The sequence below is a fragment of the Haliotis asinina genome, chromosome 2, assembly GCF_037392515.1.
Source record: "Haliotis asinina isolate JCU_RB_2024 chromosome 2, JCU_Hal_asi_v2, whole genome shotgun sequence".
NCBI lineage: Eukaryota > Metazoa > Mollusca > Gastropoda > Lepetellida > Haliotidae > Haliotis > Haliotis asinina.
The window spans coordinates 20,763,633-20,786,711 of NC_090281.1; positions in this window are offsets into that span (position 1 = coordinate 20,763,633).

Below are 23,079 nucleotides of genomic sequence, written 5' to 3' on the forward strand. Positions count from 1 at the left end.
ATACCTTTCTCTCAGATAGTCGTTCATCTGCATGTGTATGGCAGAAAATGTATTCTCAGATAGTAGTTCATAGTACGTGTTGGACATATTTCTCACCCTCAGATAGTCGTTCATCGACACGTGTAGGACAGATACCTTACCCTCAGATAGTCGTCCATCGACACGTGTAAGACATATACCTTACTCTCAGATAGTCGTTCATCGACACGTGTAAGACAGATACCTTACCCTCAGATAATCGTTCATCGACACGTGTAAGACAGATACCTTACCCTCAGATAATCATTCATCGACACGTGTAAGACAGATACCTTACCCTCAGATAGGCGTTCATCGACACGTGTCGGACTGATACCTTACCCTCAGCTAGTCGTCCATCGACACGTGTAAGACAGATATCTTACCCTCAGATAGTCGCTCATTTACACGCGTCCCACACATACCTTCTCTCGTGCATCTACACGTGTAAGACTGATGCCTCACACTGAGATGGCCATTCATCTACACGTGTACAGTTCATTTTATGATTCTAAAAAATGAACGAATGAACGTCGTTTGCAGTTTTTTGCTTTGGTCTTTCTGACATTTCCATCGGTCTCAGATGTGTGTGTGTGTGTGTGTGTGTGTGTGTGTGTGTGTGTGATATACTTGACCTTCAGTGTTCGCTCATGATTGTGTTTTACGTTCAGTATACGTTACAGACATATTAATATATTGTTCTCGTCACGATATGGCGCAAATACTGCATATGCGACGCTAAATATTAACTCAGTTCAGTTACTTTAGCAATGCAGTGTTCATGTAAGAGGTAACGGATGGATGGATTGATGGTGTGTGGTGGTTGTTGTCCTTTGCTTGTAAGTTTACCTAAAGTGGGTGTATGTAAGCTTGAAACAGTCAGGTAGACAATGGTGAGCTGACCCTTAGAACTGGCATAGTTGTCATGACGATGAATGCTTGCATACTGTCACATATTACCTCTGACTGATCTGGCACCCGTGGCGAGCCACCTCCTCGTGGTGGGTGCTGGGTAACGCCAAGAGCTCGCCTACACCCCCGTTGTGGACCCGGGGGAATATTTGGTCCACCAACCCGTTTGCCGTGGGTTGCGGCCCTGTGTCGGTGGAGGAAGGGATCCTGGTGGTTGAGAGCATGGGAGCAGGACTATTGCTCCTATTGCTCAACACACCACTTTGGCCCTGACTTCACCTAGACGGGTGGTTGAATGGGCCCGGTTCAACCAATCGGCTGGTCATGCTAAGCCCTGTACATGTAAATGTTGTTCACAAATTTGAGAAAATATTTAATTTTTTGTCTTGGTTTCATGATGATGCATTTGTATTTCGATTGTACAATTCAAATTTCGTAACTTGCCTAGAGTCCTATGTCCAGAAGGCAGTGGCTCATGGGCCAATCAAGTGGAATAATTACTTTTGTATTATTCTGCTTGAGTATATCATCCGGGTATCCTTGGTGCTGCAGGCAGGAAACCCGCCTGCTTTTGGCATTGTCCTTGTGATACTCCGTGGCGGGTGGGGAGCTCGGATGATGAAACAATATAAACTTACCATGGCTTACGAAACTCCCCTCAAAAAAACAAAGCGTCCTCTTGATACTACTGATCCTGATGTTGAAGACCAACATCCATTGACTACTGGCCACGGTTTATTGTAATTGAGACCACTGACAACACTCCGTTAAAGCTGAACCCTTTTGCGGTATCAAAAGGCATACTGGGCTTTGCAGGTGATGTTAGAAACGTTAGACGTTTACGAACAGGTTCTTTGCTTGTTGAGTGCAATAGGAGGCAACAGGCAACCAATATCCTTTCAACAAAATCATTTGTAGGCATTCCAGTATCAGTCTCTCCTCACCGTACTCTTAACACTAGTAAGGGTATTGTGAGAAACCGTGATAGACTATTTGCTGATATGTTGGAAATTGACATTGCTGCAGAGATGAAGGACCAAGGTGTGTTATTTGTCAAGCGTTTCACAACCCGAAGAAACAACCAGATCCAACAAACCAACACCTATTTACTTTCATTTTCCACTCCAACGGCTCCAAAATCAATAAAGGCTGGCTACTGTCACATCAAAGTGGAAGCTTTTATTCCTAATCCACTCAGATGTTTCAAGTGTCAAAAGTATGGTCACGGTGTAAATTCCTGCGCATTGTCTGTTGTGTGTGCTCACTGCGGTGAGAAGACCCACACAACAGAAGATTGTGACAGTAATTACAAGAAATGCACCAATTGTTCAGGAGACCATTCGTCTTTCTCAAAAGAGTGTCCGATTTGGAAGTACCAGATGGAAATAAACAAACTAAAATTTACTCAAAATATCAGCTTTGCCGAAGCGAAACAACTTGTTCAAAGATGCGATCCACAAGAAACATATGATTCTAAAACAAAACCATCATCTGAACCATCCTCTAAGGCTTCTAAGTTTTCTTCAGCTGCTCAAACAAACTTGACTTGGGTGCACACTGATTCCCCAGAGATTTTTTCACCCGCTATTTCCACTCAGACTGCTGAGCTACTTCCTCGCATGTCGCAAAGTCAATCAGGGCCAGCTTCGGATCATGATTCATCATCACAGCCACCTGCAAGGTCTCAATCTTTGTCAAATGTCCAACAAATTCCTAAAGGAAAAACTAAACCTATGCCTGATTCTTCAAAAAAGCAAAGTGGCAGAGCCCCAAAAGGGTCTGAAAACAGAATTAAGCTTTATAATAAATACGGATCACTTGAGGACATGGACGTGTCCGAAAACGTCCAATCAAGGGCGCACAGCTTGTCGCCCTCAAAAAAAGTACGGGGTAGATCCCCAATCAACCCACCCAAACGATAATCCATTCCAAAAATATTGTACAGTGGAACTGTAGAGGCCTAAGGACCAATTTCAACGAGTTACAGCTACTTGTCCAGGATTTTGCACCATCCGCTTTCTGTCTCCAGGAAACCTATCTGAAGGAGACAGACGCTTTTGATCTACGTCAGTTCACTTCATATAATTGTTTTTCACCTCCAGGTGATAGGGCCACTGGAGGGTCTTCAATTCTTGTAAAACAGGATGTTATCCATAGTCCTGTAACACTCACAACTAGTCTCCAAGCTGTTGCAGTGAGACTAACTCTTCACGTTACCTTTACACTATGCTCTTTATATATTTCACCTTCTTCAGCACTCCAGCAGTCTGATCTTCAAGCTCTCTATGACCAACTTCCTAAACCTTGTATTTTAATGGGTGATCTCAATGGACATAACCCGATTTGGGGTGGTGCAAATACAAACTCTAAAGGTAAAATACTGGAAGATTTTATAGCCAATAATGACTTGTGTATATACAATGATGATTCAAGCACTTATCTGCACCCTGCAACTGGCACCTACTCTTCTCTGGATCTGTCTCTTGCAGACCCTTCTCTACTAAATGAATTTGAGTGGTCAGTCCACAATGACCTCTGTGGAAGTGACCACTTTCCAACTATCTTAACAGCAACTAATCCATCTGATTCTCCATCTTATACAAAATGGAATTTTTCCAAGGCAGACTGGTCGTTATTTAAAACGTTATGCACATCTAAACTACGGCCGCAGTGTTTCAGTGAAGTAACTGATCCTATTCGGCTTTTTTCTGACACTTTAAATGAAATAGCTGATGAGTGTATACCAAGGCCTTCTACTGCTCCACATGTACTGAAACCATGGTTCAATTCCGATTGTAGGCAAGCCAGAAAAGCGAGGAAAAAGGCGGCAAATTATTTCCGCTATCATCCAACTGTCCACAACTTGAATAAGTTTAAAATCCTCAATGCGAAAGCCCGTCGTACCTTCAAACAAAAGAAACGGCAATCTTGGAGGAACTACGTTTCCAGGATTAATTCGTACACGCCAATGTCCAAGGTATGGAACATGGTTCAAAGAATTAAAGGTAAAGGTTCTAAATCTTCAGTTCACCATCTCAAAGATGGTGATAATTTAATTACTGACAAGTCTCATATTGCAAATAAAATTGGCGAAACACTTGCCAAAAATTCTTCATCGGCAAATTATGTCCCTGAGTTTCAGAGATATCAGAAACAACAGGAAAAGAAAAAACTTAATTTCGAATCAAATAATGGTGAAGATTATAATGAAGTTTTCTCATTACATGAGTTATATACAGCTCTTCACCAAGCTCATGACACTGCAGCAGGTGATGACAATATTCATTATCAGCTACTGAAACATTTGCCTGAACCATGTCTGGTCACACTTTTAGATATATTTGACCAAATATGGACGTCTGGAGCATTTCCTCCTTCGTGGCGTAATGCCATTGTAGTCCCAATACCAAACCCTGGCAGGGATCATACAGATCCGTCAAATTACAGACCGATATCTCTCACTAGCTGTGTCTGTAAAACCATGGAACGTATGGTGAATAATACATTAGTTTGGTATCTTGAAACCAATAATTTCATTACAAATATTCAGTGTGGTTTCAGGAAAAATCACAGTACCATTGATCATTTGGTACGCTTAGAATCCTTCGTGAAAAATGCAATAGTAAATAAACAACATGCTGTATCAATTTTCTTTGATCTTGAGAAAGCTTATCATACGACCTGGAAGCATGGTATTTTGAGGGATTTACATGAATTTGGACTGAGAGGTCGTTTGCCTCTTTTTATATCAGAGTTTTTAAAAGACAGGCAATTTCAAGTCCGAGTAGGTTCTACCCTGTCTGATCATTACAATCAGGATCAGGGTGTCCCTCAAGGTAGTATTTTGTCTGTCACTTTGTTTAGTATTAAGATCAACAGTTTATCCAAGGTTTTAAATGATTCAATTGATGGATCATTATGTGTGGATGATTTTAATATTTCTTGTCGTGGTAAAAATATGCACACTATTGAAAGACAACTGCAGTTATGTTTGAACAAAATAAATAAATGGTGTCTTGAAAATGGCTTCAAATTTTCTAAATCCAAAACTAATTGCATACATTTTTGTAGAAAATATAAGCAGCATAAGGACCCTGAACTATCTTTAAATGGCACTCCCATCAAGGTTGTAAAGGAGGCCAAGTTCCTGGGTTTAATTTTCGATTCTCATTTAACCTTCTTGCCACACATTAAATCCCTTAAAGCTAAATGTCTGAAGGCACTAGATTTGTTAAAGGTTGTTTCAAATTCAAAGTGGGGAGGGGATCAAGTTACCCTCCTTCACTTATACAGACCATTGGTACGATCTAAACTTGATTATGGCTCCATTGTGTATGGTGGAGCCTGTAAAAGCAACCTCAAACTATTAGATTCTGTCCATCACCAAGGTCTAAGGTCTTGGATCTTTTAGAACCTCACCTGTTGACAGTCTCTATGTTGAGGCTGATGAATCATCTCTTTCACAACGCCGTATAAAACTGTCTTTACAATACATTACTAAACTATATTCTAATAAATCTAACCCAGCCTATGACTGTGTGTTCAATCCGCTTTATAAAAATTCTCTTCTCTTGTTCCACCTCTAGGACACAGAATTAAACCCTTTCTTTCTTTGGCCGGAATTGAGCTGGAAAACATAGCTCCCTCCCGTCTCCTTTCTTCTCCTCCTTGGCAGTTGGTTAGGCCACAAGTTTCATTGTTTCAGACAATGAAGTTGAGGTAATCTGTTCCATTCGTGGTGGATGACTGTGACGATAGATCGGGATTTGTGTATTTTGGGATCCATAATTTCCTAAGCATGCTTTATGGGATTGAGATCAGAACTCAAGGCAGCCTCTTGTGACTCACCTCTCATGAATTAACAAGCTCCATGTGCGCTATTCTCGTTTATGGAGACAGTCTCTATGTTCCCAACATTTTATAGAAATAGTGTACTACAACCATTTCTCGCATGTCAGTGTAATATCATTGTCTATTTAGATAATATTTGGGGGTGTCATTATGTGAGTGAGTTTAGTTTTACGCCGCACTCAGCAATATGCCAGCTATATGGCGGCGCGAGTCTGTACCGGACAATCCAGTGATCAGCAACATTAGCATGAATCTGCGCAGTTGGGAACCAGTCAGCGACCACCCGATCCCCTTAGTCTTACGACAAGCATAGACGCCTTTTATGGCAAGCGTTGGTTGTTGAAGGCATAGTTTACCCCGGACCATCACGGTTCTACAATTATGTGAGAGGCATACCAAACCCATCAATGAAACATAGGCCACGGCACTTGCTTCGAGACAGTACTTCTGCAGTCCAGTAATGAACAAACGAGATCGTCTTATGTCTAAAGAGTGGACCCCTTTCCCCATAACTTCTAGCGCAGCGGCGCTTGGTATCAGGCTGGCCGTGCTGCGTTGTGAATAGAAAAGAGATTTACCAAACAGTGGACATAAACCAAAAACCTGTCAGGAAGGCCCAAACTCCTTATATGTCGGTAGTTTGGATCATCGTTTCTGCCTTTCTAAACAAGTCGTTTCTAATTTCTAATATCCTTATCTACTTATGAATTAAAACTTATCCTTACAATAATTCAGCCATATTCTCAGCCATAATGTGACGAGAGAACCGTATACAGCAATAGAATTGTGTGAAATATATTTAGAGGCTGTCTAAACTGTGAATATATTAGGTTTTCTGCGTGTGGTGACATTTGGTAGAAGTGTTTCAAATCTCGTCCCAAAGGAATACATCTGGAAAAGGTTTCAGTATTCCGTCGGTGAGTGGATCATGGGTTCCACGAAATAACAGCTGGAAACGACCCAGAGGATCCACACAATCGCTGTACATAAAGAGGATATGCTTATATAAGGAGTATGTCTAAAGGTGCTCATTGTGTTGGACTCGACAGAGTGAGGTAATGTTTCGAAAGGATTGGACAGTGACAGTTAATTTAGTTTAATTAGCTGAGAGAAAGAATTCTAAACTTCGCGTTTTCCAGACAAGATTTAAATAAAGGGAACGTAATCGAAATAAATAGTATATAATACTAGTAACAAGTAGCAAATTCAGCTAATGAAATAAAGCTCAAGGGGAGTTTAAACTGGCACTATTAGGTTTTTGTAATCCGTATAACTTATAACATGAGTTTTCATGATAGGTATTCGAAGAAAAATCAAAATACATATAAGCATAGTATCTAAGTATCTAACTGTAAGTTAACGAGAAATATCCAATAATGGTTGCTTCACGTAAGATTTGTTTCTTCGCTTAACAATTATATTCCACTTTGACACAGCATACTGCCTAAGGTCGATCAGTTATTGTTTGTGCTTCTTATTCCTGAACTCAATGCAAGGCCAGTTTAAGTACAATACTTGAACGAACTTTCATTACCAACTGGCAAACAAAGACACTATAGAAACTGCCCTTATTCTCGTCAAGGGATGGAAGATACCAAAGTACATCTTTGCTCTCGTCCAACGTTTCTATTAAACACATTTGACCGTTAAGTAGCACTAACAAAACAGATTTCCTTCATGTTCCGGCATATCACATGGCACTAGCAAAACTAATCAGTTAAACACGTGCCAATGCAATGGTTCAACAAGTGCCAATGCTAATGGGTATCCATTCCAGATTATTGGGGAAGCAGGCACCGGTACAGTTGCATAAAACGTGCTTCTAGCTGTTTGTTCACCGTTCATGTCAAGTGGCGTGTTGGCAAATTAGTGTTTCCACATCATCGTGTTTCAACGTTTCAAAGTTACATGACTGACATGCTGTATACGCACATCATTTTGAGGACAATTTTGTTTGCATTAGGCCAGTCGTCATTTATGACAATGCTGGAACACATATATACTACTTGAATACTGTATTATTTTATCTCATGCCCATTTGTAATAAAACAGATTTGGGATGTTTACTTCTGACAGCATAATGTTGGAATCTGTATGATTTGACACTATACATCATGACATCCTTGAGGAGACGTGCTGTTGGTTTAGGATTTGTTATAAATAATATTAATTATAATGTCACATTAATACATCTTCTTTTGCTACGGGTCACAACAGTTTGTGAATGTGGATTTGAACTCACACCTTGAACTTAGGCTATGTATTTTCACCTGTTATGAATAAGCTGCTTTGTATTTTCACATGTTGAGAGAAGGCTGATGAGTTACCTCCTCTTTGTTTAGCTTCATCTACTGGCTACTATCGAGTGTGAGTGAGTGAGTGAGTTTAGTTTTACGCCGCACTCAGCAATATTCCAGCTATATGGCGGCGGTCTGTAAATAATCGAGTCTGGACTAGACAATCCAGTGATCAGCAACATGGGCATCGATCTGAGCAATTGGGAACCGATGACATGTGCCAACCAAGTCAGCGAGTCTGACCACCCGATCCCGTTAGTCGCCTCTTACGACAAGCATAGTCGCCTTTTATGGCAAGCATGGGTTGCTGAAGGCCTATTCTACCCCGGGACCTTCACGCGGCGGCTACTATCGAAGAGACTGGAGGAAGGGTAAACTGGAGATTTAGGGTAAATTTGATTATCATTTTGCAAAACAGAGTGAGTGAGAGAGTTGAGTCACATCGGCAATATTGCAACCGTAAGACATTTATTACAATATAGGACAATACAATATAATAACCGGGCTACAGAACACCACGAACCGAGGGTAGATCACCATAATAAAGACCATGGGGAATTGCAGTACGTTTGCTACCTGCATGGACCATAAGCTGGATTGGAAAACATAGAACAACATACCATAAAAAGAGTACAGTTTCATAAACAGAGTATAGGATTCGTAGGTAATTGATAATTCCATTTATTGAGAGTAAGTATTCATCCCGTTTAAACTGGTTTTGTAATGAATTATAGGGCTCTGCAAATGATATTTAAAATGTTTACAAAAATTAAAAGATATGACTGCAGTCCATGGATTGTCACCTCCTGTACAACCCCAAGACACAGGGAGAAAAGAGGTTCAACTCAGCGCGAAGGTGAACACGACGGAAAGAGCTTTTGCCCTTATGAAGTCCCGGTTTCAGTTAGTTGGCTTCTATAATATTAATAGTCCAAAATAAATAAATAAAAAAATAAAAGTATAATAAACACAGGTAATTTATCCACAACCATTTATTTTAAAACAAAGGCATTAAAATGTTCTTTACTAATTTTAACCATTTTCATAATTGAAGCTAAATATGCAGTATAAAGATAATGTACTGTCCAAATAGTGCTATTCGTTTTCACTTTCCACGCTTTTTTAAAATTCTAATTGTGATATTCTGGTGGTTTCACTGTCCTTCGTCGGCAGTATTTTTAAAAATAATAAACACATATCCTTTTTCCATGTCAAGAATATTCTCGTCACGATGTGGCTGAAATATTGCCGATGTGACGTTAAATATTAACTCACTCACTCACACAACCCATGGCATGATACAGTCACGGGAAGCATACTTAATGCTAAAAGTCTGGCAGGCCAAAATATTCTTCCAGTTGAGATGACCGTTTCATAAGAGGATCGAGTCTTAATAATTTGCAGCACTGAACATTCTGTGGGGTCGAAGTAGAATAACAATAGGGATGAAAGTAAGTCACATGACAGTCTCACGTCGACTGAGAGCATTCGGTCTTAAATGTTATGTCCCATGCAGAAAACTATTCTGAACTAAAGTCAGTTAAAACAGAAGAACGAATGGACAAAGGCATACACACATTTCGCGGTGCAAGATTGGAACCGGGAGCTGTTTTCAGACGAGCCAATATTCAGATGTCTTAACAATCGTGGACGAATGAGGGTGATTCGATATTCCTATGAAAAATGCCGTAATCATTGTATCCAAGCGACTGTCAAGCACCCAACCCATGTTCACGTTTGAGGTCTGTTGACAGCCAATGGTGCAGGAATTCTGAAAGAAAAAGTGTCCGGAGCTTTGAATTCTGACCGTTATCAGACTGACATCATGAACGACTTCAGGGAACGATCCGAATGTGTTGTTTGCCAAGACAAAATATAATTATATTTTTCAACACAAGGCTCCAGCCCATTTTTCCAAGAGTACGAGCACAGTTTTGGCAAGGAAGGCCGTTCCTCTCCTTGAATGAACTGGAAATTCACTGAATAGGAGTCCGATCGAGTCCCTTTGGGAATTTGTCAAACACCATTGGTATTCAGTCAACATTGGTTTTCTGTAAACGAATCAAGGCCGTGATTACGGACAAAGGTGGAAACACTCTGTACTAATTGCATACTCAATAAATTGGAGCTGCGGGCAATTTTCGGGGCAATTTTCGGAGCAATATACCACGAGCCACAACGTGCACTCCGAGGTGTTTATACATAAGCTTGACTGTTATTGAAAACACCTCTCGAGCTGATACTGGGAAACCAGTCCACTCCACCAGTTGAGTTGAGTTCAGTTGGGCTTTATTCCAGCCATATAGTGACGAGATAAAGTTTGCATTTATTATTATTCTATGTCCATGGTCCAAAAGAGTTTTGTTTCAAAACATATATTTTGTCTTTCACTACCCTTTAAATACAAAAGCACGCAATTCGTTATTCTCTTTACAAAACAGCAAACTATGTTACAGGTCAACTTCTCTCAGGTGATATACATCAGATGCCCTGTAGCACGGGAAATCAAATCTTTCAGATATCTCGCTTGATGATAGGAGTTCCTATGCAGTCGAAAATTTCACACGGTCAAACACAATATGCTTGATGGCGAACACGCCATCGCAAGAGTCACGTCTTGACTGTTGGCCTCCGTTCATGGAATTTATTTCTTCCTACCTGTCTGCCCCACCCTTTTTGCATAAGGTCCCGAGTATGACTTTTTGTAATGGGTTTCAAGTCACTGTACGGGATCTGTAGTGGAGGTAAGGGCCTGTCAAGTGCTGCTGTAGCTGCAGCATCGGCCTTTGCGTTACCTGTTATGCCGACGTGACCTGGCACCCAACAGGGGACGATGTAACATTGGCCAGTAGAAAGAATGTTGTAAAGTTCTAAACTGTTTAGGATGATATAGTGACTTGAAGTAGCACAAGTGTTTGAAAACAAGATAGTGAATCTTTGAAAATGATGATGTTTTTCGTGTGGTTCTGGTGTATAAGATAGGCCAAAGCTGTGAAGATGGAGATGTCAGTTGTAGGGATTCTAGAGGAGATAGTCTTGGATCCAATGACTGTAGCGCTGGCAGCTTGTCAATCGTCCTTGGATCCGTCTATGAAAATGGATCTGTGGATGTTATACTGTGAACGTAGCTAGTTCCTGTTGGAACACCAAAGACTTGGAGTTTGGTGAGGGTAAGACGTTGCACATTTGACAATCGTGGCATTGTGTTGGGAAGTGATCGCTTCCACAAAGGGCACCAAGGACCGGTTATTTAAAGTCGTTTAGTAGATTTGAACAGAGATCAAGAACAAGAGTAAGTTCCAGTGGCAGGATGGAGATAAGTCATCGTTGAAGATGCATAAATCATTATTGGTGAGAAAGTCTTTAAGGACCTTTCTCTTGTTGTTTGTATGTTTGTGAACCTCGACGGGGACATCCACAGGGAGGTGGCCTTTGGTTGGGGGTTTGGCAGTTGCTCAAGCTGCCTTAGTTTCTGTAGTTTCTTTTTTTTCCTTTTTGGGCGGAGAGTTTTTGTTTCAGGCTCTGGTGTTGGTTCTGTTGTTTGAGATTCAGAGGTTTAGACTGCTGGTTTGGGGGAGAAGCTGGTTGAGGTTTGCGGAGAAGATATGACTCTTGTCAGATCGGTCTAGATTGAGATAGTTGCAATAGTATTAGAAGGATAGGAAACGACAGAAGAGTAGGTGATGGTTGAAGGGTTTACAGTTAAACTTGAAACCCTCTTCTTAGCTCCATGAAAGGAGACATGTTTATCGTTATGATCTCTGATTAGCGTTGCCACACGTTGCCACACTGGACAAAACTTGGAGAAGGCCATATGGTTACCAACTCATTTTACTTCCTCAGTACAGTCATTGCCCTCATGTTAGTCACCACAGCGGTAGCAAAAACAACAGAGGAAGGAATGACAGGACTTGGAGCTCTCTCCACCGACCATGGAGGGTCAACAAGGACTATGTTATACTGCAGCGGATCTCCAAGCTGCAAAGACGGAGGATAGTGGATGTTATACATCAGCGAATTTGACATGAGATGCTGCGGCTGTCTACGAGATTAAAGGTCAGGATGGTTCGGTCTATGACCATCAATTGGAGATGTACACATATCAGAGGTCAGCATCACCAGATTGGTTCATGAGCCACCGCCTTCAGTGCATGGGTCTGCCAAGCTGATTGGTTTTCACAGACAAAAGTGTTATTTTTTACCAAGTTTTGTATAAACATTCCATGCACATGGCATAGCGTGATCATCCGATTGTTAGAATCGGGGATACTCTAGGGACTAATTGCCTACAGCTATGAAAGGAACTGCCAGAATGCTAAGAGACTAAGTATCATTGGCTGAAAAATCACATTGAATAAACAATAGAGAGAAATTTTACCTGAGAGACAAATTCATCCTGATTGGATTTCCGGGCTTCCTGCAATACAATACAGTCATTAAGATCTCTCATTTGTGAGCTGAAGATGTTGGTTTTTCTAGTGCCAAGACAACTACACGTTCTGTGTACACGCCTGTGTGCTCACAGTAGTTATTGCTTTGAAATACAAATCACGATTTCCATTGATTGTGCTAACTCATATTCATGTTATCACCTCTCCAACTCAAAAGGTGAGGAACTTGGAAGAATTGTCATATTGTCTTGCAGGACACAATGCTTCCATTCTGTTGTGCCAAACAAGAGTTATATTGAGTAGTTACAGAAATCTGCTACGGGTCCATCAAAAAGTCATTAGTGTCAAATATAATACTCGCATATGCTAGTCTCATTAGTCGAGGCAATAATAGTCCTAGTTAAGATACACAGTACGTTTACTTCTTTGAGGAGACCTTGTATCACGTTCGGCTATATATTGCATGTTCCTATTGTCAACGCGCATTGACGGGTATGGTGAATGAGGAATTGGCTCATAATTAAGACGAACGAATACGGCAAGGAAGACGAAGACATAGTACATTTCACACTTTTCTATTGGTTACACAAGACATGACAAACACGTGTACACGGATGAGGTGAGCGGAGTTCCTGCTCAACCCCAGGGCGTTTCTAGCGGCATGATCTTGCTGAGTTCGCCAGGACAAAGACAGTCGGAATACCGGACTTTACGAACAGTTTTTCAATATGGATGTGAGAATATATATGTGGGCATATTATGTTTGCTCGTGTATTAAAGGCCCTAGAAGGGTGGTAGAACTGGCTCGGTTCTATCAATCGGCTGGTCACGCCAAGCCCTGTGCATGGTGATTATTTTGTGCACATTTCTGTTACTGGGTCTTGGACATGTCGATTTTCCATGCAAAATTATATTTATAATAACTTGCCTAGAGTCCTATGCCAGAAGGCGGTGGCTCATGGGCCAATCTGGCAATCTTGACCTCCGGGTTCTGTTTGTCTTCAGGGATCTGTCTAGGGCAGAACCAGCCTGACTTAAACCTTGTTTGGCAAAGATAGCTACCCGTGTCCATTTTGCTGGAGTATAGCATCCCTGTAACCCTGGTGTCTGTAGTTGGCTTCCACTACAACACCGTCCGCGTTGACACTCCATGGTGGGTGGGGAGCAGGGCTGTTGAATATATTTCCTTCATTATGGCCACCCCACACCTAACTGGTTCTCGGTCAAAAACTAAGTGAAGACACGTTGATGCAGATATTGCTACTTCTTCGAATGAGGAATCTGTACACAATACTGATTACTGGCCACGATTTTCAGTCGTAGCAGGTGTTGATGCTGAACCCCTCAAAATCAATCCTTTTGCAATTTCGAAGTGGCATAGGGCATATGTGGCAACGTAAAGAATGTTACCCTTCTCCGCTCTGGTTCATTGCTTGTGGAATGTGCTCGGAGACGACAGTCTGTGAATCTCCTCAAAGCCCATCATTTTACAAATACTGAGATTGTTGTCTCAATACACAAAACTTTAGATTCGTGTAGAGGTATTGTCCGTGACCGTGCAAAGTGCCTCTCAGACATGTCAGAGGATGAGATTACAGCAGAGCTGCTGAGTCAAGGCGTTACGCATGTGAGACGGTTCACTAGGAAAGATGGTGAGAGAGTTATCAAAACAAACACTTACCTTTGCACGTTTGCACTATCAAAAATACCTTCATCAATCAAAGCCGGGTATTTCAACATTGGAGTTGATGTATATCCCAAATCGGTGTTTCAGATGTCAACAATTTGGACATGGTGCAAAATCTTGCCGTAACTCTCAAGTTTGCTCCCGTTGCAGTGGGAAATATGACAGTAGAGACTGCACAGATGTAATCAAGTGTGCAAACTGCAGTGCCGACCACATGCCCTTCTCAAAATCATGCCCATGCTACGTGCAACAACAAAAAATTCTCACTATAAAATATTCTAAAGATGTTTCTTTCTCTGAGGCCATAAAATAGTCGAAAAGGAGTCCTCTTCTTCCACTTCTGCAATGTCTTACTCTGCTGAAGTTTCTTCCTGACTTCTAAAGGTTGATCAAGGATGTCAAACGTCAATTAACTGGATATCTGATGTACAGACGGATCTTTATGAAATAGATGCTGAAGTCACACCTTCCCGTTCCACATCATCCTCACAAACGACTGTGTCTGCTGAAACAATACCAGAAACTGAAAGTCAGTCTGAACCTGAGATAGAACGAACTACTTTGCTCACAAAGATGGAAAAACAAAAGCTTAAGAAAAAAGAATCAAAGGGCCTCAAATATATTGAGGTGCCTTTACCTTTCACTGTTCCTCTGGAGGTTCATAATCTTCGAATCTCTAGATATGGAGATCTCTCCATCGCTGAAATTGCAGCATAAAGGTCCTCCTCATTCACGATCTCCTATTATGCCCCCATGAACCGCCCTGACAGTTTATTACAGTGGAATTGTAGAGGTCTTCGGAATAATTTATCTTATCGTCAGTTATTGATCCAAGATTTAAAACCTTCTGCTCTTTGTTTACAAGAAACATTCATCAAAAACACAGATAAAATTCATTTAAGACAATATGACTCATATCATCACTTTTCTCCCTCAGGCTATAAAGCAACTTGGGGATCTTCTGTTTTGGTCAGACAGGGTGTCATTCCCAGGGTGTCATTGTCCCTCTTCGTACCTCTCTCCAGGCTGTTGCGACATTGAATGTCGTGTTCACTTTATGTTCTTTATACATCCCACCGTCACATTGTCTTCAACAATATGATCTTCAGACACTTTATGACCAACTCCCGAAACCCTGTAAAATCATGGGAGATTTAAATGACCATAACCCACTTTGGGGTAGCAATGACAGCAATACGAAAGGTAAAGTTTTGGAGGATTTTTTCTTAAACAATGACTTATGCATATTCAATGATGGCTCTTCTACATATTTGCATCCAGGAACTGGAACGTATTCGTGTCTTGATGTAGCTGTTGTTGATTCTCATCTGCTAAGTGAGTTCGAATGGTCAGTTCACGATGACCTCTGTGGAAGTGATCATTATCCCACTTTATTAAAATCTGTGACGCCATCGGATGTCTCGCCATCGTAACGACGGAACTTTGCTAAAGCTAACTGGGCTTGGTATGAAATTCTTTGTTCTAATAAACTAACACCTGATGTTTTTCTTGACGTTCCTGATCCTATAAATTCTTTCTCTACCGAACTTCATAAAATAGCTGATGAATGTGTTTCGAAGTCCTCTTCAAATCCACACATACGTAAACCATGGTTTACTGATGACTGCAAACAAGCTAGGAAGGCACGGAAGAAAGCAGAACAGTATTTCCGTCGCCATCCCATGGTGCATAATTTAAATAAATTAAAAATTTTAAACGCTAAAGCGAGGCGTACCTTTAAAATGAATAAACGTCAATCTTGGAAAAATTATGTCTCCAAAATAAATTCTCGAACGCCCATGTCTAAAGTGTGGAACATGGTACAGAAACTTAAAGGTAAGGGTACAAAATCTAGTGTCCATCATCTTAAACATGGAGGTCAATTACATACTGATAAATCAGATATTGCAAATAAACTGGGTAAAACGCTTGCTAAACATTCTTCCTCTTCTAACTATATGTCGAAATTCCAACAGTATCAAAGACAACAAGAAAAGAAAACTATTAATTTCCATTCAGATGGCGGGGAAGACTATAACGAACTATTTTCTATTCATGAGCTTCATACTGCTCTTGATCAAGCCTACGATACTGCTACAGGGCCTGATAACATACATTACCAACTCCTGAAGCACTTACCAGAATCTTGCCTAGAAACTCTTTTAACTATTTTGATAATATTTGGACATCAGGTAAATTTCCTCCCTCATGTCGTGACGCTACAGTAGTACCCATACCTAAACCTGGACGTGATCATACTGATCCGTGTAATTATAAAGTCCCATATCTCTAACTAGTTATGTTTGCAAGACCATGGAACGCATGTCGATAAATAATCGACTTGTTTGGTACTTGGAAACCAATAACCTTATAACAAATATACAATGTGGTTTCCGTAGAAACAGAAGTACTCTTGATCACTTAGTGCGTTTGGAATCATTTGTCAAAAACGCTCTAATTAATAGACAACACGCTGTGTCTATCTTTTTTGATCTTGAGAAAGCATATGACACAACCTGGAAATATGGTATTTTAAACGATTTACATGACTTTGGATTACGAGGCCGCCTGCCTCGATTTATATCCAACTTTTTAAATGACAGGCAATTTCAGAGATTTACATGATTTCGGTTTGCGAGGTCGTTTGCCTGAATTCATATCCAACTTTTTTACGTAACAGACAATTTCAAGTCCGCGTGGGTTCTACCCTGTCTGATCATTACAATCAGGATCAGGGTGTTCCACAAGGCAGTATTTTGTCTGTCACTCTTTTTAGCGTCAAGATCAACAGTTTATACGATTCAATAGATGGTTTCTCTATTTGTGGACGATTTTAATATTTCTTGTCGTGGGAAAAATATGCATACCATTGAACGGCAACTGCAGCTATGTTTAAACAAAATAGATAAATGGTGTCTCGAAAATGGCTTCGAAGTTTCTAAATCAAAAACCAATTGGATACACTTCTGTCGTAAATATAAACCCCATAAAGACCCAGAACTATTTCTCAGTGGCACGCCTATCAAAATTGTCAAGGAGGCTAAGTTCTTGGGACTTAGTTTTGATTCACATTTGACCTTTTTGCCCCATATTAAATCCCTAAAAGCCAAATGCCTGAAGGCACTAAAGGTTGTGTCTAATTCAAAATGGGGAGGAGATCAGACTACCCTCCTTCACTTATATAGATCACTGACCAGTGAAGGTCCCGGGGTAGAATAGGCCTTCAGCAACCCATGCTTGCCATAAAAGGCGACTATGCTTGTCGTAAGAGGCGACTAACGTGATCGGGTGGTCAGACTCGCTGACTTGGTTCACACATGTCATCGGTTCCCAATTGCGCAGATCGATGCTCGTGTTGTTGATCACTGGATTGTCTGGTCCAGACTCGATTATTTACAGACCGCCGCCATATAGCTGGAATATTGCTGAGTGCCGCGTAAAACTAAACTCACTCACTATATAGATCACTCGTGCGATCAAAACTTGATCATCATATATGGTGGAGCCTGTCAAAGCAACCTAAAAATACTTGATTCTGTCCATCACCAAGGCCTAAGACTTTGTCTTGGTTCTTTCAGAACCTCTCCTATCGACAGTCTTTATGTCAAAGCTGATGAGCCTTCTCTCAACCAACGCCGTGTAAAACTATCTTTACAATACATCACAAAATTAGCTTCCAATGAGTCTAATCCCGCATTTAATTGTGTCTTTAATCCCCTTTATGAGGATTTGTGTAACAAAAAGTCTTCTCTTGTTCCGCCTCTTGGTCTCAGAATTAAGCCATTTCTTGCTGCTTCCGGCATTGAGTTGGAAAATATAGCTCCTTTCCGACTTCTTTTTTCTCCTCCTTGGCAGTTGGTTAGGGCACAAGTTGACCTAACATTAACTGCATTTAAAAAATCAGAAACTAATGAATTACAATACAAACAAGAATATCATCAATTGAAAAATAAATATAGCAATTATAAATCCTTATTTACAGATGGGTCCAAGGACGGTGGCGCAGTGGCTTGTGCCACTGTCATTGGATCCAGGACAATATCTTCTAGATTACCAGATAATAGTTCTATTTTCACAGCGGAAGCAAACGCTACTAACGGCTCTTAAATATATTGAAAGACATCCTATACATAAACAGTATATTATCTACTCCGATTCTCTTTCTTGCCTCCAGGCAATTAAAAACGTGTCATGTAAACATCCACTTTTAATAGAAATAATTGAATTATATAATAATCTTGCTACTGGCCAGCACGACATCGTCTTTTGTTGGTTACCAAGCCATGTAGGCATTTCTGGCAACACAATGGCTGATCTTGCTGCTAAGGCAGCACGCAGCATATCTGTGACTCCATTTCTTATTCCATACTCTGATTATAAAGCTGCAATTAGAGCGTATATCCGTGATCTGATGCAGAAGAAGTGGGACACCCAAGTGGGTATCAATAAAATACATGCAATAAAACCTTATATTGGTTATACCCACTTGAGTTGTCAGTCAAGATTTGAGGAGGTCATTTTGCGGCGATGTCGTATTTGCCATACGAGATATACTCATGGATACCTTTTGAAAGGTGAAGATCCTCCGTTCTGCAATACCTTGTGATGAAAGAACCACAGTCAAGCATATCTTGCTTGACTGTGTTGAGTATTCCATCACAAGGGATCAGTATTTTAATTCACAATTTATGAAGGATCTTTTTCGCAATATTAGTCCTCATTTAATTATTGCATTTTAAAGGCATTAGATTTGTTAACTGAACTGTAAATAGATAAATATTTTGAAATTGGAAGATTAAAATAGTAACCTCAAAGGGGGTTGGAGTAAAATATTTGTCCTCCTGAGAGGGTACTTAAGTCCAAAAACATTTCAAATAAATTTCAGTGTTCCAGTTTTTTAATCGTAGAATAGGTGTGTTTTTACTTTATGGCTAGATTTGTCTAAATTGCTAACACCTGAAGGGATGATGTAAATCCAACTAGGGTCCATGCAGGAAGCAAATGTACTGTAAGTCCCCATGGTCCTTAGTATGGTGATCTACCTTCAGTTGTTGGCAACCTATAGCTCATTTTTATATTGTAATGTCCTCTATAGATACTTTGTTTTAGGTCTCTTCACTAGTTTTTCCTTCTACTCTGCGGTATTCTAGTTAGTTTTACTGTCCTTCGTTGACAAGGTTTTACAATGCATGTGCTATCAATTCATTTGTATTTTTATAATTACTCATTCTCGTCACGCTATGGCTGCAATATAGCCGATGTGACGTTAAATATTAACTCCCTAACTCACTCACTCGTGTATTAAAGTCTCGACTGACGTCACGAATCGGTACTTTTGATGTACACAGTGTCACGCCTCAATGACAAAAAGGTTCGGTTGCATTACACGCAAGTACATTAAATATAATTGTCTATTACTGAGACAAATTGTCAAGTAGAAAAGATACCGAAAGCTCCAACCTTTTCACTGCTTGTTGTTTGCGTTCCTTGTTGTCACTATTGTGGGATGTCGTACGTAATCCACGAAACAAGGTGACGTCACATTTTGTGGGCACATGAATGGGTGATGACTGCAAATGACTTCCGTAAATCAATAACGAGTGGAATATTAGGCATTTTCAATTTCCTGAATCAGTGAGTAAAATAATCAGTGCGGATACAAAATGAAATCATGCATTTAAAATATGAATTCCGCCGCACTTCTCATATATCTACGAATCAATGTATAAATGTGTGTGTGTGTATGTGTGTGAGTGTGTGTGTGTGTGTATTGTGAGTGTGTGTGGGGGGGGTGGGGGTGTGGGGTGTGCAGTTTTTGACAACAATGGGCAGGCAAGGACTCAACAACAGACAAACAGAGAAACAATAGCACTTCCTTGTCCAGTTGATATCATAACAGACACAGCCAAGGGGTGACCAATAAAGATCATACATGATGGCAGTGCTGAATTACAAAAAGCGCATGGCGCAAAACCGCGACGTAGTGGGTAGACCTCTGTCGGAAGACCGGAATGTCCGGTCATTGATACAATGTCCGAAATGGTTCCAAAATTTAGGCACTCGGACCTGCTATGCCTGAAAACTACTAGCCCACAAAAATACTTCTAATCCGAAATCTATCTCGTGGACGGATGATGTATTTGACTAGATCATAGATGACAACCGACACATTCCAAGTATCGAAGACGTGGATTGTGCATCCACCTCTTTCAACATTCCTAGAAAATCGAGAGATTATATAACTAACACTTTCGGAGAAGGTCTCATTAATTTGAGTACGTTTGGTGTACATATGATGAAGTTGTGCACTTTTGGTATACATATGCTGAATGGGAGATTTCTGGGAGATAAATGAGGATCATTTACCTGTTTTAAGGAGAATGGCTGTAGTTTAGTACATTATACATTATGTTCAACTAGCTTGTTTGGTAATACTGTTGACTTTAATGAGCACACTAGAGACGAATCGGATTACTTACCCCTGAGTGTGACTATATCAAGTTCTGTAGCTCTAAGCAGTGATACTGTTGACGACGGGGAGGTTTGCAACATTCCCAGATTGAAGAAGGAAAACAGACAGACATTTGTAGGTTGCGTGAGACATTCCTTGTGAGTTTTCAGTTTAGGTCAGTGTTGTGACCGCCTGAATACAAACATAGAGTCAGCAGTAGACAAACCGACAACTTCTCAATCTTGTGCACTGACATACAGTCAAAGTGCAACTTGACATCCAAACCAAAAACCCAACTTGTGGTATGATGATGAATGTAAACAATTAAAACAGAAGAAAATGTTAAATCTAAGCGAATTCAGTACCTACAGATAATACTGTATAGAAAGGAATGGCTATATGTCTATCCGTAGAAAAAAAAACTAACATTGAAAATAATGACGCTGTGAGCTTGTGCTCTAAAAGTGACAAGAGAACTTTCTGGAGTAAAGTCTTGTCACAGACAGGGTCTTAAAGCCAGTCTAACACCATTACTTCGACACAGCAGACGGACTATTTCACAAGTGTATGTAATGTAACTGATATAGCTATCGAAGATGAGATGATGTTAAAACATTGTTTGACATTACTGATGGACTGGATTATGTCGACGTTGATAAGGACATTGCCCTTGATAATGATGTTGGCTGCATTGTAGACGGTGATATTTCTCCAGTGGAGATTGAAGCGGCAATAAAAGACCGGATGACATTAAGACTGAAAAGATCTTTTGGTGTTGATTCATTATCCTGTTCTCAGATTCGGTGTATATCCACAGGAACTGGCGAAAGGATTTATAGTGGCCCTACACAAGAAGGGTAATGTAAATACAGTTAATAATGTTCGTGGTATTTCGCTCATGAATGTTTTCGCTAAATTATAAATTGGCATTGTCATCATTATTCGTTTTCAATTTTTGCAGACTGTTGTGATAAGATCCCAGAGGTTCAAGCTGTGGCTTTCGTAAAGGTTATATTACGACAGATAATATTTTTATTTTACAGTGTCTGGTTCAGAAACTACTTTCGAAAGCTGGAGGTCGATTTTATTCCCCGTGCAACCATTCGTTGTGATATAGTCGTCGCATCGTCCGTCTGTCCGTCCGTCCGTAGTCAGTTTCTCTCCAGACCATAACTCAAACCGTTCAATATCTCTCAACCAAAATTGGTGTATGTATCAAACAGAACCTAAAGAGGCGACTTTTGGTAGTTACAGATTTTTGTCATTTTTACTTTTCTTTGTATCCACGGAAACGATTTGAACTTAGTCTCAAAGGGAGAGGTGACCTTCGTTTCAAAGTCAAACATTTTTCAATATCTTTCAGCAAGACTTGGCAGATATGTGAGGTAGATTCCAAAATCGTGTCTTTAACTTTTTGCAGATATTTGTCATTTCTGTCCGGTTTCCATGGAAACGATTTGAATTTAGTCTCAAATGTAGGGGTGATCTTCGTTTCCGGAACACTCGAAACCCGTTCAATACCTTTTTCAACTCTTGGTAGATGTATCAAATATAAGCTATTTAAAGTGGTGCCTTTTGCCATTTGGAGATTTTTGTCAATTTAATTTTTCTTGGTTTCTAAGGAGAGGATTCGGACTTGTCCGTTCAATATCTTTCAACAAATCCTGGTAGATATATGAAACAGACGGTTTCCATCTTTCCGGACTTTCTCAAACGAGAGTGGTGGGCTTCGTATGCGGAACATTCATTTGGCAATGTATATCCTTTTTGTATATTGTATTGCCATCTATAGTTAAACTGCTATATATGTAATTACTGTTTTAAAATTAGAATCTGTGATGATCTAGTTATTCTACTGTCCTTTGTTGACAGTTTTTTTTAACAATTTACCATTAATTATGTACAAAATTAATTGTTCTCGCCACGGTATACCCGAAATATTGCCGATGTGACGATAAATTTTAACTCACTCATTCATTCGTTTCTGGAGCACAACTTGAAAACCATTCATTATCTTTCAAAACAACTTGGCAGATATAAGTATGATACACATATTGGAGTGGTGACGCGTAAGATTTGGGCTTCAGGCATTCTTCGATTTGTGATTACTTCGAATCATCAGCGAATGGTGTCCGGCAAGGTCGTAGTCTAAGTCCATTTCATTTTGCGGTGTTCATAACGGATTTTCAAGGTCTGTTACGAACGTCAAGTCTTAGGGGTACCTTTAATGGTTCAGATTATATGGATTTATTGTTATTGTTGTATGCAGATGATAATTTAGTTGATGACACTGTTATAGTCGACGAAGATTGATATATTACATAAGTATTGTAGCTCTTGGGGTACAGACGTAAATATGGATAAGTCGGAGGTGCTAGTATTTCGTAAGGGTGGTTTTCATCGTTCATATTTGAAGTGTTTTTAACACTATTCCAGTTAAGACGTCAGCATAGTATCATGATGTTCTGTTTG